General features: G+C 45.1%; 1 protein-coding gene across 1 annotated transcript in view; it reads left to right on the top strand.

Moving 5' to 3' along the window:
• Positions 1 to 14,350: 14,350 nt before the first annotated feature.
• The window catches only part of MPPE1 (metallophosphoesterase 1), a 34,913-nt gene continuing 33,877 nt past the window's right edge, over positions 14,351 to 15,386 (top strand). Inside the window, exon 1 of the mRNA XM_075213283.1 lies at positions 14,351 to 14,443. The gene's annotated coding sequence lies outside the window, so the exon portion shown is untranslated. The remainder of the gene's footprint in view (positions 14,444 to 15,386) is intronic.

The raw sequence follows: 15,386 nt of genomic DNA on the forward strand, positions 1-15,386 counted from the left end.
ATGGCAGAGGAGGAGGGGGACAGAGAGCAGACCGAGGGCAGAGGAGGAGGAGGACAGATGGCAAAGGAGGAGGACAGAGGGCAGAGAAGGAGGGGGACAGAGAGCAGACCGAGGGCAGAGGAGGAGGAGGACAGATGGCAAAGGAGGTGGACAGAGGGCATAGGAGGAGGGGGACAGAGGGCAGACCAGGAGGACAGATGGCAGAGGAGGAGGGGGACAGAGGGCAGAGGAGGAGGAGGACAGAGGGCATAGGAGGAGGGGGACAGAGGGCAGACCGAGGGCAGAGGAGGAGGAGGACAGATGGCAAAGGAGGAGGACAGAGGGCATAGGAGGGAGGGACAGAGGGCAGACCAGGAGGACAGATGGCAGAGGAGGAGGGGGACAGAGGGCAGAGGAGGAGGAGGACAGAGGGCATAGGAGGAGGGCAGACCGAGGGCAGAGGAGGAGGAGGACAGATGGCAAAGGAGGAGGACAGAGGGCAGAGGAGGACTGATGGCAGAGGAGGAGGGGGACAGAGGGCAGACCGAGGGCAGAGGAGGAGGAGGACAGATGGCAAAGGAGGAGGACAGAGGGCATAGGAGAAGGGGGACAGAGGGCAGAGGAGGAGGAGGACAGATGGCAAAGGAGGAGGGCATAGGAGGAGGGGGACAGAGGGCAGACCAGGAGGACAGATGGCAGAGGAGGAGGGGGACAGAGAGCAGACCGAGGGCAGAGGAGGAGGAGGACAGATGGCAAAGGAGGAGGACAGAGGACAGAGAAGGAGGGGGACAGAGAGCAGACCGAGGGCAGAGGAGGAGGAGGACAGATGGCAAAGGAGGAGGACAGAGGGCATAGGAGGAGGGGGACAGAGGGCAGACCAGGAGGACAGATGGCAGAGGAGGAGGGGGACAGAGAGCAGACCGAGGGCAGAGGAGGAGGAGGACAGATGGCAAAGGAGGAGGACAGAGGGCAGAGGAGGAGGGGGACAGAGAGCAGACCGAGGGCAGAGGAGGAGAAGGACAGATGGCAGAGGAGGAGGAGGACAGATGGCAGAGGAGGAGGGGGACAGAGGGCAGAGGAGGAGGTGGACAGAGGGCAGACCAGGAGGACAGAGGGGGGAGGGGGACAGAGGGGGAGGGGGACAGAGGGCAGAGGGGGACAGAGGGCAGAGGGGGACAGAGGGCAGAGGAGGAGGACAGAGAGCAGAGGAGGAGGACAGATGGCAGACCAGGAGGACAGAGAGCAGAGGAGGAGGGCAGAGGAGGGGGACAGAGGGCAGACCAGGAGGACAGAGGAGGGGGACATATGGCAGAGGAGGGGGGCATATGGCAGAGGAGGGGGACATATGGCAGAGGAGGAGGACAGATGGCAGAGGAGGAGGGCAGAGGAGGGGGAGAGAGGGCAGAGGAGGGGGACAGCGTGAGAGATGGCAGAGGAGGGGCCAGTGTGACAGAGGGCAGAGGAGGGGGCCAGCATGACAGAGGGGACAACGTGAGAGAGGGCAGTGTGTCTGGATGCAGAGGGGGCAGTGTGCCTGGTTGCAGAGGGGGCAGTGTGCCTGGTTGCAGAGGGGGCAGTGTGCCTGGATGCAGAGGGGGCAGTGTGCCTGGATGCAGAGGGGGCAGGGTGCCTGGATGCAGAGGGGGCAGGGTGCCTGGATGCAGAGGGGCATTTTTGCATACAACTAAATAAGTATTTCTGTCGTGACCTAAATACTTATTACAACTTTTTGACCCAACTACCTCTAAAACAGGACTGCCTTGAAAAAATTTGGAGACTCTAAGGGTGCTGCGAACTGCAAAAGTTTGGGAACCACTGCCCTAGTCTGACTCCTTTTGTGCCGCCTGTCAGTTTCCCGTCCCTTTAGAATGTAAGCTCTTACGAGCAGGGCCCTCTTTTCTTTATGTCTCTCTACCTATTCTTCTGCTCTAACTTCACTTTACTATGTTTGGAGCTTTGGAGTCCTGGGGCTAGATTTACTAAGCTGCGGGTTTGAAAAAGTGGGGATGTTGCCTATAGCAACCAATCAGATTCTAGATGTCATTTTGTAGAAAGTACTAATTAGATGAAAGCTAGAATCTGATTGGTTGCTATAGGCAACATCCCCACTTTTTCAAACCCGCAGCTTAGTAAATCTAGCCCCTGGTATTATTTGTCTAGTGTTCTGTACTGTATTAATTGTTTATTTTTCTGCACTGTTTTCCCTGTATGGTCCACTGCCTGTATTCTGTACGGAAATCTTGTGGCACCCTATGAATAATTAATAATAATAATAATAATAATAATAATAATAATAATAATTTATTTTGATGTGCAGTGGAAACTGGGAGGCCAGATGAATGTCTTGCTCAAAGGGTTGCTCTATTCCTGTATACTGTATGTTAGGAGAAGGAATGCTTGACTGGACTCCGTACTGGAATAAACAACTGGAATTTGGACCTGATGGACTGGAACCTGGACATGGGAATAGGAAGGACCTGAACCCACGACCAGAGACTCAGTACCCCCAAGAACTCAGAAACTCAGAAGAATATAGTACCTCAACTGGGAATGGGAAGACTCAGAACTCAGGCAGTGAATATACAGGGCTGGCAACCTCTTAAACAGATTAAGCCTGGAGCTGGCCGCAGACAACTCAGAACCTTAGGCAGGCCTGGAACTGGAAGTCGGTACCCCGAGACACAGAGATGGCTCCAGAAAGTGGATGACTCAGAACAACATCCTACTACCCCAGGTAGCCAGTAGTAGAGATAGGAATAGATTGATGAGAGGAGGTTCCACACAGAAGGTAACAACTGAAATCTGTACATGAGCAGACAGAATGAAGGTGAATCCACACCAGGAATAAATAGCCAAAGTCTTTATTTCAGCAGGCAGACTGAAGCTGAATTCACACAAAGGGTTAATGGTTAAAGTTTGTATCACAGCAAGCAGAGTGTAGCTAAACTCACTCAGAGGGTAAATGGTTGAAGACCATATAACAGTAAATAGGATGAAGCTGAATTCACACAAAGGGTTATGGCTGAAATCTGTATACAATAGGCAGAATGAAGCTGAATTCACATGAAGGGTTAATGGCTGAAATCTGTATACAGCAGGTAGAGTGAAGCAGCAAACAAACAGCAACTGTGGTAAGCTGGAACTACGAATGTGTTGCACTGGCAATTATCTGAGTATAGGAGGAGACTCTTATAGTCTGCAGAGGAAGCTAATTACTGAATGAGATCAGCTGTTCAGACTCAGCAGGATGTTTAGCAAATGCCTCACCCAAGATGGCAGCAGGAGGCAGACAGAAGTCATGCTTTGTCCCAGGATTTAGAATGCTGCACTCTGACAGGAGGGAGATGTACAGTGATATGATATTGCCGAGTGGCGTAAACAGGACTAAGACCTTGAGTCATGACACGAGGCAGCCTGAGAGCAACAAATTGTCATCAAGCTGGGAGGAGGTATAGGAGGCCTGCATAGTAACATTTTTTGTAGCATTTGTAAAAAAAAACATCAATTTTATCTCCTGCATAATGTTTAGTGTTTAGAATGGCCATAATTGTCCTGGTGGACATCTCATTTCTGGCCAAACAGGCCAAGTAGCTACCCTCCATGTCAGCCTGTAAATATTGATTATGTTTGAAAATGAGGAATTTCTGATTGTTCTTATCAAATAGATGTTTTGTCTATTAAGTTTTTTAATCCCTGCCACCTCATCTATAAAGGTGCCCCTCATAAAGGACTTATAGGAGCCCCATAATACCCTTGGGTTGCCCCAGGGAGATATTGCTGAAATATTCCTCCCAGAAAACAAGCCAGACCCATACTCTTGCCAAGCCTCGCCAGCCAGTGAGGATGAACCTTCCAAAAGTCTACTCCACGATCTGAAAGGATGTTGACATCAGTCAAGATCGGGGAATGGTCTGAGATGCCCCTATAATCAGTAATAGAGCTGCTATTTATACTTGTACATAAAAATGCAGAATTCTAATTTTCACACATCTGCAAATGTATGGAAAGCCACCTGCTCGGTCAAGGTGCTTCTGTTAATAGGGTGGTAATAACTTTAAACAAATATGTGTTTTAAAATTGAGAGCTAACTTACCAAGAGGTATCCAAAAAAGCCTCCAAATAGCAACACAGCACCAGCACTCCCCATCAGCTACCGATACCAAAAATGCTTCTCAAACGAACAATACAGATATGGAAGTTGCTCAATCATTTTATAGGTTCATAGCAGGTGCTAGAAAGGTTGGGGTTATCCAGAAAGGAACAAACACAGATAAAAATCCCCCAGCACACTGCAATAACCAGTAAAGAAGCTGCTATTTCTACTTGTACATAAAACTGCAGATTATAGCCTAATCAGGATAATTATGAAAGTAATATGTTAATGTTGTCATGATTTATCCTAATATCTGAATTTACCTTAGGCCAAATGGTTGCACTGTGGGTTAGTAAAGAAGGGGTTTATGTATTTTGATGAAGAAAGCAGACATACTTCAGAGAGCTGCTTTCTGTTACCTCTTTCTGATTACTCAGAGATGCCCTTTTGTGAAACAACACTTTGCTGTTGTCTCTTCTTTTATTGTTATTTCTTAGTGTAATGTCTTAGTGGTGTATTCCCAGCATAAATATTCTACTTTCCACAGATAAATTAGTAGTTTTCTGTCTATTAAAAGTATCAATTTAATATTAATATTGATAATTTATTCACCACTATAATATGTGCAGTGTTCTCCCCAGCACCTATTTCCAGGGTGCTCCACCCGGCTGTTATTACTCTTGGAGCCCAACAGAGTCCTGTTATAATAGAATAAACCAGTGGTTCCCAAACTTTTGCAGTTCGCGGCACCCTTAGAGTCTCCAAATTTTTTCAAGGCACCCCTCCAAAATAATTACTGAGCAGTCCTGTTTTAGAAGTAGTTGGGTCAAAAAATTGTAATAAGTATTTAGGTCACGACAGAAATACTTATTTAGTTGTATGCAAAAATGCCTCCTCTGCATCCGGACACTCTGCCCCCTCTGCATCCGGGCACACTGCTCTCTTTCCCCTCCTCTGCCCTCTTTCACGCTGTCCCCCTATTCTGCCCTGTGTCACCCTCCTCTGCCCTCTCTCACGCTGTCACCCTCCTCTGCCCTCTCTCACGCTGTCACCCTCCTCTGCCCTCTATCACGCTGTCCCCCTCCTCTGCCATCTGACCCCCTCCTCTGCCATCTGTCCCCCTCCTCTGCTCTCTCTCCCCCTCCTCTACCCTCTGCCCTCCTCCTCTGCCATCTGTCCCCCTCCTCTGCCATCTGTCCCCCTCCTCTGCCATCTGTCCCCCTCCTCTGCCTTCTGCCCTCCTCTGCCTTCTGCCCTCCTCTGCCATCTGTCCCCCTCCTCTGCCATCTGTTCCCCTCCTCTGCCCTCTGTCCCCCTCCTCTGCCCTCTGTCCCCCTCCTCTGCCATCTGTCCCCCTCTTCTGCCATCTGACCCCCTCCTCTGCTCTCTGTCCCCCTCCTCTGCCATCTGTTCCCCTCCTCTGCTCTCTCTCCCCCTCCTCTGCTCTCTGTCCCCCTCCTCTGCCATCTGTTCCCCTCCTCTGGCATCTGACCCCCTCCTCTGCTCTCTCTCCCCCTCCTCTGCCATCTGACCCCTCCTCTGCCATCTGACCCCCTCCTCTGCCATCTGCCCTCCTCCTCTGCTCTCTCTCCCCCTCCTCTGCTCTCTCTCCCCCTCCTCTGCCATCTGCCATCTGCCCTCCTCTGCCATCTGCCCTCCTCCTCTGCTCTCTGTCCCCCCTCTGCTCTCTGTCCCCCTCCTCTGCCATGTGTCCCCCTCCTCTGCCATCTGTCCCCCTCCTCTGCTATCTGTCCCCCTCCTCTGCTCTCTGTCCCCCTCCTCTGTCCTCGGTCCCCCTCCTCTGCTCTCTGTCCTCCTCCTCTGTCCCCCTCCTCTGCCCCGCGCCAGGCGCCAGCTATAGCAAAAAGAAAGCAAACAGAAACTTACCAATCCGCGCGGTGCTAGGACCCTGCAGCCTCCTCTCTCGCGCAGCTGTCACTAACGTCGATATTCAGTGACAGCTGCGGGAGAGAGAAGGCTGCAGGGTCCTAGCACCGCTCGGATTGGTAAGTTTCTGTTTGCTTTCTTTTTTCTAGGGCTGGCCCACGGCACCCCAGTGACAGTGCCGCGGCACCCCTGGGAGCACACTTTGGGAACCGCCGGAATAAACCATTGTTTCTCCTATTAGATCAGGCATTATGTGAGCACTACAGTCAGCAGTGTGTGTTAGACCATTGACCACCAGTCCTGGCACGTGTGGACAATAACCACCAACATTTTTCATTATTATTGCAAAGAATTACATTGCCCCCACCCGGCTACTTCTTAATGCCACGCAGCTGGCAAAATTTTCTGGGGAGAACACTGATGTGTATACCTCTATTCGCATAAGCAAATTCATCTACTGCATAGCATACACTTATACTGTATGTATTGCGACAAAGACACTGGAATAGTGTTTGCAGGCAGGTTTATTAGTCCCAGTTTTTTTCTAACCTGCATGTTTTAAAACCCCAGGGAGTGTGTTTATATTTGTGAAATGCTTCCCAGAGAGATGTTCAGAGAAAAGCTGGTAAGGATCCCTGTGCTATAAATGGAGAGAGAAGGCTGGGCTCCATTTACAAGTTCCAGTTCGGGTCTTCTGTTCTGCTACTAATTATGGCTGGTACCTTTAAAGCTGTGTTTTAAAGGTTGCTAGGCAGTGGGTTCAGTCTCTCACTACCTGGGGAAAGGGACTGCAGAGTCTCTGTGTGAGGAAGCCTGATCTTTGCAGTGAGAAAAAACTTGGACTTATGTGATCTCTTGGCTGCTACACACTACCATGTACCCCAGGAGATAACACATTCCCCTCTACCCCGTGTACAGTATACTCCCAGCAAACATTTATTCATATGCTTCATTAGTTAAAATACTAATATCTGTTGCTGTAGATTATGAGTATTATAATTTGATAACTCCTTTAGGGTACAACTTCACCTGAGATGCAGAAGCTGTCATATGTATCATTAAAAGTTGCATTGTTGCTAGCCATCGAGTAGTGACAATTAATTGTTCATTAAGCCTCAGTCATAGTTAACGATATTTGTCAGGCGCCGTCCCCACACTCTTCCTAGGTGCAGGGAACGGTCGCCTCTCCTCGCCGCTCGGTGCATCCCGTTGCCTAACAAAGGGACGCACTTCCGGTTTTCGGGGCCTCGCTGCGTGCGCATGTGCAGAAATGATTGCGTTCTGTTACTAGGCAACTGGACGCGCTGCTCAAGCTTCCTGTCAGCGGTCAGCTGATCCTGACTGTCGAATCATTCCTCACCCCTTGCTTTTTAAGGAACACTCTGGCACTATCAGGGTGCCAGAGTATTGGGCTCACTCCAACTCCAGCACTACCTGTAGTTTACTCCAATGTGTTCTGCTGACTCCTGGTTTGTTCCTTGGCTTACACTCCTGGAATCCGATTTGGTACTGCACAGTCTGTTTAGCATTGACCCTCTGCTTGTTCCTGACGCTTCTTCTGGTTCTCCCTGTGTACAGCGCTACTGTTTGGTTTGACCTGGACTGGACGACTATTCATGTCCTCTTCACTGCGCTGGTAACTGACTTGGAGAACCGCGACCTGCGCACAGAGCCGTAACTTAGAATTCCAGCGCCTGTGGCAAGAAAGACAAATGCCGCCCCCCTAGCCCTCAATTTTAACCAAAGGAACTTAAAATATTCCTAAATTGCACCCCCTTCAGCGTTGCGCCCTGGGCGGTCGCCCCTGTCGCACAGCCCTAGTTACGGCCCTGCCTGCGAATCCCACACAGTCAAGACCATACATCCTTGCAGGGGTCCCTGGTGAAGACCAGGGGTGCGTTAGACTCCGCGCCTCCCTGTTCAGTTGCGTAAATACCAGTCGGTGCCTCCTACAGTATCTATAACCGTGACAATATTCCTCTGTCGCTGAAAATTCCTGTATAATGTAGTAAAAAAATTAACAATATACAGGTATAATCTTCTTCTATTTTATATGGTTGTTTATATCACAGCTTCTTGTCTCTCCTGAATTAGCACCAGGTATAACGTAAACATATCTTGTCTTATTTCCATACATCTCTTTGTTTTATGTATTCAAATGGGGCATTGATCCAGGGAGTGCTGACAATACTGATGCTTCAATTAGACTGCTTTCTCACAAAGTAACATACACTATCATATGTCTGATAGGAGATATTTAAACAATCAGGGACTCTATACATGTGGCTCATTTTATTTACATTGGTTATATCCTTATTAAAATATTTAGACATAATCTTATGTTTAGTGGATGAATAATAGCATTTGAAAGATAAAATTCAAACTCCATTATACAAACCCTTTATCTGGAACCCATATGCTTGGATGTATCTCCCAGCCTAAGAAGTCTCCATAATTGTAAGCTTGCGAGCAGGGTTCTCTTACCTCTCTGTCTACATGTATTACCCAGTATTGTTTTATTAATGTTTGTTCCCAATTGTAAAGTGCTACGGAATTTGCTGGCACTATATAAATAAATGTTGATGATGATAATTGATGTTCTTATTAAGGCCTTGTGGCAGGGGAGGGCTGATAAATTTTAGCCTTGGGGCCAAGACTTGATTCAGCAGCCTATTTTAAAGGAAAAAAATGAAGGTGGCCCAGTGACCCAGCCTAAGGTAGCCCACTATGAGGCTACCACCAGCCTGCCCCTTCCTCTTGGTGCCACACTGTCCATCAAAAAAATACATTTACTCTCTCTTTTAAAGAGTTTTTATATCAGTAATCCGCCTCTAATACACCTATATTTTGTCTAGGTAAAATGCTTGCATAAAGTGACTCCGTCACATGTCGCCAACCACACACTTGGTTCCAAAGTGATATCATGTAATATTCTTAGAACATCTGACGTGTCCTAAACAGTAGAGGGTAAGATTTGTATCAATAAATACAATTGACTGCTCTGTCAGACCCCCCATGCCCTTTACACTGACATAGTAAATGAAAACCACTACATTATTTTATAGCTTTATAAACTTATAATTTAGATGATCTCTCCCACAAGAAAATATTAATTGAAGAGTATTCAATCTGGTATACATTGATCATAGAACTGAAATTACTATTGGCACATTGGAAGCCTCTATCACTCAAATGTACAGCAATGCACACAAATTATTATTATTACATTAGTGTTCCCGCAATCATTGGCTCAGAAAGAAGGAGAATAGGCTGGCAACATTGTAACGTTCATGGAGACATGTGAGAGATCTTCTTTAGTTATAGTTATTTAGTAGCTGCATACCCTAAGAAGCAACAGAGCCTATGTAATGTCCTCAATTTACAGAAATTAGTATCTCACCAAGAAAACCACATGATAACACTGCTGAATAAATGGTTAACAATATTTATAGAATGAAAGCGGAGGAGTCTGCCATTACTCATAAGGGAGATATATAATACATAACGATGATGCTATCACAACGGATAATTAATTGCATATTAAGCAGTGGGCAGGAGAATATGATACATGATCTATGGAGATATAAATACCAAGATGTACAATATATCAGACATATGGGAGAATATGTTTATCAGCGGAACAGCAGTCTAAGTGAAGCACAAGTATTGTCACAGCACCCCTGCGGGTAAATGTATCACAGTACGATTTGGGATTTTCAACGATTTTCGTGGATGAGTTTAAACTCGCCAATGTATTAAAGAATTGATAAAAAATCGCCAGTAAAGTGATTTCTTTTAAATCGCATTCCCAAAATTGATACAAATCGCAGTCCTGATGTCTAGTAATACAAGGGGCCATATGTATGAAGCTGCGATTTTGCAAACTCATCCGAGATTGCAGTGAAAATCACGAGATTCAACACGCTGCTTTAGATAGGCGGGATTAGGAAACATATCAGCTCTCCACTTCTGGCCAATGTTAACAAAACAGGAGACACAATACAAGTTTTAATAGTAATCATGATTTCTTGCTTAAAGGGGCAAAAATATAATTAATGATCTTACAGGGGCCAAATTATTTTATGAATCAATTATTGGGGCCAATTTCATTAATGATTACATGTAAGGGATTTTTTTTTTTTTACATTTATTATATTCTAGTTATATGTATGTTTTTCTATATATAACCTATACTTCCTGCATATGTTTTCTATACTATATATGTCTGCATTGAACATAATGTATTATACTATATCTATAATAATATATACCCTACAATATGATCTACCCATAATCTATAATTATTTATAATAAGGGGCGCACGCAAGGGGGGTTCTGGGTCTCCAGAAACCCCTCCCCTCCGCTAAAGTGCCCCTACATAGCAGCACTGTACTATATAGCAGCCGCGGCGCTGTCAAAGAAGCGTCCGCAGCGGTGCTGTATTGTATACAGCACAGCCGCGGACGCTTCTTTGACAGCGCCACGGCTGCTGTATAGTACAGTGCTGCCGAAACGGAGCTTCTGCGCATGCACCTGCAGCTCTCTCTCGTTTTTTTCCTTTTTTAAAAAAAAATCCTGCGTGCGCCCCTGATAATAATCTGCCTGCATATATTCTGCCTGCATTTTATTTATACTGTTTCAACTATCTTGCAGTATAATAAACATTATGCCTCTGTTTTATGTATTTTTTTTTACTATACTTCTAGCCCTATGATATATGGTAACCACCTAACCCCTCAACTGTAACCAAATTAACCTACAATATTCATCTCCTTGTAGTCCCCCACCAGGTGGTTTCACCTCTTGCACACTCTCACTCTTTCTTTGTGTGACTTTCCTTTTCTTTCTCTCTATCCAGGCGCACCCTTGCATACCTTCTCTCTATTCCTACCTAATACATAAGCAAACCCTGTAAGTTAAATACACAAAAGAGAGGATTATTGAAACACAAAGTAAAGATAGCAACGTATTATGGTAACGCTTTAATAAATTTGAACTGGAAACTGGCTTCTGAAAGTGGCTTAGGGGCACATTTACCAACAAACGCATAAAATGAAAAATAGTTTTCAATTCTTATCGCATTGATAAGGATTGAACTATTTCTCATATTTATGAAAAAACCAACACAGGAACAGACATTCCGAAAAATGGCTGTTGCTGTGAAGTGTATCACTTACCAAACACTTTCTTTTCTCTTGCGGTCCTTCAGTGATGCTTCTTAGTAATCATGGTGCACATGCGCCGACCGCAAATCTTGTGCATGCGCACAGAGCAGCCTGGTGTAAAACGAAGAAAGACAAATTAGCATGTGACAGGGAGGGATCACATGATCCCTCTGCACATGGGCAGTGAAGAGTGAAGAGAAGACAAATTACGAAGATGTACGCGCGTACATTAACATAACAAGTTTCCGAAAATTATAAGAACTTGTTAGATTGCGTTAGGGAGCAGTCCCCACACTATTTTATGGGCACTGCTCAAAAAACAAAATATGTACGCGTGTACATTAACATAACAAGTTTCCGAAAATTATAAGAACTTGTTAGATTGCGTTAGGGAGCAGTCCCCACACTATTTTATGGGCACTGCTCAAAAAACGAAATAGAATGCAAAGTAGCAGATATCCACGATATCTGCTGCAATGCAACAATCATAAATTTGAAGGATACTTCAAATTGCGGCTGAATCACGGTAAGTGTCCTTTGGGGAGATTTGCAGCTAACCCCAATGCACCAAAACCCAACTCGGCAAGAAATGCGCTCAAGCTACTAGTCTCCTTAGATGGAGCATAGGATATTTTACACAGGGGGTGTGACGCGTTTCACACACTTTGTTTAGGCCTATTAAAAGTGTTTTGAAGCTGGTAATCCAAAAACGAGTGTAAACAAATGGATCTGTACAAACTTCTGCTATGTTTTGCCTTGCCTCAATTTTGATGTAGCCTGCAGGATTCACTAGCAAAAAAAAAAAACAGTACACTAGGGAATCTTTGATGAATGTATTTCTAACACTGTTAAAAACTAGAACACTAGTGATTTTGTAGTACAGAACTGGCTACTCAGCTTAAAATGGGGATGGATGAGGTGTGAGCAAGTGGACCAATCACAATCCATAATCGCTTTTTAATTTGTCTTCCTGCTCAATCCTGGTCCCCTTGTTTTCACCGGGCTGTAAAAGGAAATGCAAAATATCTATCTGCGGTGTCTAGCTAGCGGGAGGGGCGCATTAGTAAAAATTTTCACATTTGTGGTAGTTGAGATTTAAAAAACTGCATGACATAAAAATGTGAAGTATAGAACACAGAAATATATGTATAACATTAAAGATCAGTTTCTTTACTATCAATAAGATTCTACATGCAATTAATTTAAAGCTAATTTATACATCTCACATAAGGTTGTAGATAAAATACAAATGGCACTATATGGTTTTATATATTAAACAAAGCAGTTTTATGTATCCAGAATTTAGGCTGCTGAAACAGTTTGTTACATGAGATTCCAAGGTTGTGTTTCTATAGCAACCAGGGTCATCTGAGAATTATTCTCTTTTAATTTTTTTTTGCTTTTTTCCTTTAAAGAAACAAAGTTTTACATTAAAGTACACCATTTATATGAACATTGGAAATCTAAAGTTTGTCTTCTATTCAACGCTACACACAACTGTAGGCTACAGTGTAATAATGACCACAACAAGAAACCAGGTTATGTCGCTGTTACAGTATAAAGTTACTTATAGCGTATTAAGAAATACAAATTTTTTATTGATTGGCACATCACAGAAAGGTGAGCATTGGTCTAGTCATGAAGAGGGGACCCAGTTATGAACTGCTTCAAATGAGAGGAAATTTGTCTGCAAACATCATCCACAATAGATGTTGGGTCTGAGCTGTAATTACTTGTTTGTGATCAGCTTTGCTATTTTATTCTCAGATATTTTTTTCCTGTATAAAGGTGGTAAATAAATCAGTATATAGGTATGGTAATATGGAATAACGTACTACCTAATGTTATGAATACTAGAAGAAATGGAGGAGTTATGTGACCACATAAAACACAAGGCTGTGATGCTTTTTATACAGGTCAGAGATGTCCAAGGTAACAATGAACACCATAACTCGACGATTTTAAGCAGTGAAATCAGAATGCACTGTTTATATTTATATTATTTACAGAAGTGTGTACATATATTAACATTATAGACCTCATTTAGAGTCGGACGGAATGTCCGTTTAAGAAGTGTAGGAGTGGGAGTGTGCCGCAGCTTGGTAGGGTATTACCAGTGGCAAGCAACCCCAGTTGCTTCCCACTCTTACTACCCTATCGAGCTGCGAGCAGTTCCTGCAGCTAGCTAATGCCTGCGCCACCTAATTCCTGCCGCACAGCTTTAGCCCTGTTTTGACGTGTATTGTGTCTGCGCCTCACTGCGACTAGGATGTATTTACATGGTCATGTCTTCACAATTCCTCATTCCTCCCATTCTCCCGTAGTGATTCGCAAGCTGTCGCTGTCGTTGAGTCCAAGATGCAGGCGGATTTGGTCCTTTCTGCACATGCGTGGTAGTGTTTTTTTGTTGGATGCGCCTAAAACGGACTTTGCGTCCGACTCTAAATGAGGTCCTATGTGTTTATCATCATCATTTATTTATATAGCGCCACTGATTCCGCAGCGCTGTACAGAGAACGCATTCACATTAGTCCCTGCCCCATTGGAGCTTACAGTCTAAGGTCCCTAACATGCACACACAGAGAGAGACTAGGGTCAATTTTGATAGCAGCCAACTAACCTACTCAGGGGCGCATGCAGGAAAAAAAAAACACGCTCCGTTTCGGCAGCACTCTCTAATACAACAGCCGCGGCGCTTCTCTGACAGCGCCGCGGCTGCTGTATAGTACAGTGCCACTATGTAGGGCACTTTTTTAGTGGAGGGGAGGGGTTTCTGGAGATCCCCTGCGTGCGCCACTGCTACTAGTATGTTTTTGGAGTGTGTGAGGAAACTGGAGCACCCGGAGGAAACCCACACAAACACAGGGAGAACATACAAACTCCACACAGATAAAGTCATGGTTGGGAATTGAACTCATGACCCCAGCGCTGTAAGGCAGAAGTGCTAACCACTTAGCCACCGTGCTGCCCCTATAGCATTTTAAAATACAAACATTAGTACGTATTCTACTTGTATTGTTACCATACATTCCTTATTTAATAATTATTTCATGAATCGGCAATCCGTTCACAAACGTTTGGATGTATAAAGGGACAAGAAAACCCGAAAACATAATTATTCTACAGACACACGACTTGTGCGCTGCTACTTGATGAGTGACAACTAAACTCAACCAATCATATCATCTGCCTCTGCATACACCCGCCCAGCCCTCTGACTGGACCAACCAGGAATCTCTTAGGGACTATAGACGGTGATCGCCATCAAACCGCTAGATCCGATGGTAGAAGCGCCTGGTGGCAGCTGCGGTGTATGTGGGTGAGTAATGTTATTATGCCGATATATATCAGCAGCGGTTACTGTACTCGGTGTGACTCATTCTATGAACGGTGTGGTGTTATGTGGGACTGGGGGTATGCAGTAAACAGTCATCCATCGTCCGTGTTTGTTTGCATCTAATGTAACTTCTCCGAATGTGAGATACAGTGTGTGCGGCTGCGGCTCTGTCCTCTATCTATAGTACAGTACTGCTGCTAATGAGAACTCCTTGGTATATCTGGCAACTGATAAGGGCCCTGCATAACATCAGTTATCCATATATTAAAGCGCATCTTAATATGTATGGTCTTCCCAGAAGGTTTTGCTGTTTATTAAGACACCTTTCTTAATGAGATTTTCATAGCAGGGATTAAAAATATTTTATTAGATAATTTATGTAGAAAACCTCAGCGGAGCAGGTGAGCGATGTTCAGCAGCTCAGTGATAGTGGCTGCCAACTCCTGGCACCCTTGGGCCATGCTGTGCTGACATTCCTGCTCCAACCTGCACTGGAACTGGAATGTGTTCAAAGAAAAAGTTATGAAAGCAATCAGAGGACAGCAGCAGTACTTGTACTCAGTGTCCTAGCATTGCAGGAGGTCCCCGGCGCTGGCTACCCCACCGGCGATAGCAGCCGATAGTTTTCTTTGACCAGAGGCTTTGGTAAATACAGTGAAGCCCTGAATACTGCTTAATCTTCCATTTTAGTAGGATTTACAGCTCCTCTCCCTTTAAAAAAAAAATAAAAAAAAATGGACCTCATAGTGACCTGCGCACAAAAAGGCTCAATTACAAACCACAAAAACTGCAGACCATCTGCTTCTTTATGTGTGCAAGTATGGCTGCTTGCCTAGTGCATTTCAAAGTGAAAATACTCCTGTAAAATCAACCTGCCCCTTCATTTGCAGGTTGGTGGCTGCTCCGGAAAATGTGCATAGTGTCA

Source organism: Mixophyes fleayi, chromosome 5 (genome assembly GCF_038048845.1).
Source record: "Mixophyes fleayi isolate aMixFle1 chromosome 5, aMixFle1.hap1, whole genome shotgun sequence".
NCBI classification, from domain to species: Eukaryota; Metazoa; Chordata; class Amphibia; order Anura; family Limnodynastidae; genus Mixophyes; species Mixophyes fleayi.